The sequence below is a fragment of the Ovis canadensis genome, chromosome 13 (genome assembly GCF_042477335.2).
Source record: "Ovis canadensis isolate MfBH-ARS-UI-01 breed Bighorn chromosome 13, ARS-UI_OviCan_v2, whole genome shotgun sequence".
NCBI lineage: Eukaryota > Metazoa > Chordata > Mammalia > Artiodactyla > Bovidae > Ovis > Ovis canadensis.
The window spans coordinates 27,837,605-27,841,286 of record NC_091257.1 but is presented as its reverse complement, the minus strand read 5'-3'; the positions used below and the strand labels follow the sequence as shown (position 1 = coordinate 27,841,286).

At 43.0% G+C, this 3,682-nt stretch overlaps 1 non-coding gene across 1 annotated transcript; it reads left to right on the top strand.

The window, feature by feature from the left end:
- The first annotated feature begins 3,362 nt into the window (after positions 1-3,362).
- On the top strand, positions 3,363-3,435 carry TRNAE-UUC (transfer RNA glutamic acid (anticodon UUC)). The gene has a single exon. It is a non-coding gene; the product is annotated as a tRNA-Glu (tRNA).
- The last annotated feature ends 247 nt before the right edge of the window (positions 3,436-3,682 follow it).

Here is a 3,682-nt window from a genome sequence, read left to right as displayed (position 1 = left end):
AGGTGTTTTCATCCAGTATTTCCATTTCAGAGAATCTATCCTAAGGTAACAATCTGAAACACAAACCAAAACTAATGAGCAAAGAGGACCATCAAGGCATAAGTCATAACAACAGTAAAAGGATTTTCCCCATGTTTGGGGGGCGGGTAAGAAATATATTTTTAACTTTTTATATGTTAAAATGATTATGTATAATATATACTATGTATATTACATGATGTATGTAATTTCATGCATATGAGACCACCTAAAGCATCAGTCAATCTTATTTTGATACTAATTTAGAGCTATCTGGAGCCCCAGTATGATAATTTTCCAGTATAATCACGGGCTCCATGGACCCTATCTCATTATATATATTGGAAAGCCAATCTGACTCACAGTGAATCACTCTGTGATACAAGAATTTGATTTGTATCAAGAGTGCCTTGTTATAAATTAAAATATTCCTCTCAAATATTACTTGACCACCTCATCCATAAAGGATAGAGCCTCAGATCTTGTTCCACTGTTCTCACATCATTAGAATATGACACCACGCCAACCACTTGGCTTCTCTAAGAAGCTTGCCATCTCCCCACATACTCCTGGGAATGAGGGCCACTAGCCAGGATTTAATCGGATAACCTCAAACCACACTTGAAAGTTCACTCAACACAACACATATCTGTGTCAGAGCATAAATAATTTTTGGTCTGAGAATCCAAAGTGATAGAGCTAGGCTTAACTGAGATGGGGAAGCCTGCAGCGGAGTAGGTTTGGAGAGGTGACAATTTGGAATTCAGTGTCAGCCACGCTAAATTCAAGAAACCAAGTGGAAATCTTGAGGAGGGAGGCTGAAATGTGAGTTTGGAACTCAGAAGAGAGGGGTCAAGGCTGGAGCACTCATCAGTGTGGGAACTGTCAGTACATAGACGATGTTTAAGTCCATGAGACAAAATGGCTTCACTAAAGGTAGCTTCAGAACATTAGAGGTCCATGGAAGGAGGCTTCAGGCACTCAACATCAGGAAGTTGGTTAGATGGGAATGAGCAGCTCATGGTAGGAGGAAAACAAAAGATGTACACCACGCAAGATGTGAAAAAAGCAGGACTTCCCTGGTGGTTCAGACTCTGCACTTGCAAGGCAGGAGGCACGGGTTTGATCCCTAGCCAAGGAACTAAGATCCCACATATCACACAGCAAAAAAAAGAAAAAGCATTTTAAGGAACCATCCTCTGTGTCAAAAGCTGTTGATAGCTCAGCAGTGATGAAAATCTCTCATGACAGCTGCAGACTAGTTGGGACAAGTGACTGAAACCAACCACCACATCTAAAATCCTAAGTCTAGGTTATTTCATTCTTGATATGGAACTTCCTTGTGCCCATTCTCGCCGTTGGTGATTCAGTGAAGTCCTCTCCTTACGAAAATTTGATTCAACATTCAACTCTGTTACTCGCAACCCAGATATCCAGAGTGATGAGCAGAGAAGAAGGATAAGGTTGCCAGCCACCAGCAAGATCCAGCTGTTACTCAGACTCTGACGCGAGAAGACGGAGAAGGAAGGGAGTTTCAAGCCCCAGGTTGAAAGATTTCCTCCTTGTGTACATGGTTAGCAACCCCTTGATAATGAACTGACTCTCCTTAAGGAAGATGTTACATGCATTTCAGTAAGGTTATTCTTCAAAGTGACATTCATATCTATCATCCAAGAAGACCTTTCTGAAAAAATGCCCAGGCCATTGAACCATCTCACTCCTTTTCATGCTCCATGGATTTCTCCTCCTTCTTTCCCTCCTAGCCCCCAGAATGTCATGGAGCCTGGCTCTGCCATCTTGACAAAAATATTCCATTACCTTTACGTGACCTTTCTCTGAGACTTGGAAATGGAGTGTTTCACCGATAAGTCAGACACTGGATGACTTCACTGGTGCTCCCTGAAAGACAGGACTGATGAATAGCTTTTGAACCCTGTTTCCCTAATCCTTCAGGCAGAATTAGAGGCTCTCCATAAGGGTAATCCCAAATGATTCATGATGCCTGCTTCAGCACGGTCACACATCATATAAATACAAATTGACAGTTTGTGCACACTGGCCCCGTGATGGTATTTACTTAAAATCCTCACAAGTACGCTCCCAATGGCTGAACTGAGGACAGTTCTGTATTTAGGGCTGCTAAACAGAGACACCCACTCATCCTGTGCCAATCCAGCCACTGGACTGGCAGAGAACTTTTGAATATTCAGCTCCTTTTCTGAGCCACCAAGCACTTAACTCCCCTTCAGTCAGGCAATGGTTTTGTGAGTTGATTGCAAGGGTAGACCTTAAAAAAAAAAAATACAGACAAAAAGATAGTAAGTTGACACGTTGGGATAACCCCCCTTGGCCATCCTGAAGTTTAGAGGGTGAAACAAAAAATCAAGGCTATGGAATAAAAATAGAGCCGGGAAAGATCTGGGTTACAAACAAGATGCTAAGAGTCAGCTAGACACTTAAGAGCACGAATAATCCACCAAGTACTGAAAATGTAAACAAAACAACTCGTATGGTATCCCCTCCAAGAGAACATTTAATTCCATTATTTTCCAAAAGAATTCTTGATAGACAATAATGAAAAACCGACAGGCAGATAGCAACTGTTATTGTTCTGAATTTGTGTTTTCAGCACTAGGGACCCCACTGCTTCAAAGAAAATGTCAAAAACAGCAACGCTTCCCGCTGAGAGCAACGCGAAGGTCATGTACGCAGTAGCATCCTGACTGCTGACTCTGGACTCGGGAGGAAAGAGTTGAAAGCAGGATTTGGGAAAGGGTAGAATTCATGTAAATAAAAGCAGAACGAGCTCAGAGCTGCCTCAATACCAGCTTTTACGCAGGCTCTTTTGGTGGTTAAACGCAGTGTGAAATAATCTTTTTAATGGTCCGGGGGAGCCCTGATTTCCTTTGTGTGTAAGCCCATTATGTGTTGACTTGAAAGGACCCTTCCTTTCTGGCTTTCTCTGACACTCCCTCTAATGCCTCCCCCTTTCTTGTCCAGAGCATGAAGCAGCACCCTTTGGAGATTAGGGAGAAAAGAAAACACCACCAGAGCAGATGAAGAGCTGGCAAGGCTCCGGGCAAAAGACCTGAAGAAGAAACTGCATTCTTCACGTCACTTGTTTTCCTCCATTGCGCATGACCTCATGGGTTTTTACAGTGTTGTTTTCTTTCTATTACTCATTGGGAATCGATTCCCTTTTACCATTTGGATAACCCCTTTGGCTTATACACCTTATCCTGCAGTTTAGAAAGTGGAACAACAACAATAAAAGCTATGGGATGGTAACATGAGTGGGGAAGGATGAGCAGTCGATGGCATGCGGAGAGGGTCACTGAGGAAGTTCCCTGGTGGTCCAGTGGTTAAGACTTGGCACTTTCACTGCCGTGGCCCCAGGTTCAAGCCCTGGTTGGGAAACTAAGATCCTGAAAGCCATGCGTGCAGTGGGGCTCTAAAAGAAAGAGGGTCATTGAAAGTCAAGAGTAAGAGAACAGATATGTGGCGTTGGTATCGAGCCTCATCACAGCTCTGCAATTGGTTTACTGTGTCCTGACAGATGCAAAAACAGTCTTCTAACTGATGCTGATAACAAGGTGCTCCCTGGTCCTCTTGATTGAATTTGTTTATGGTTTGATTGGTCTGAAGCTACAAGCGCCCAACATTA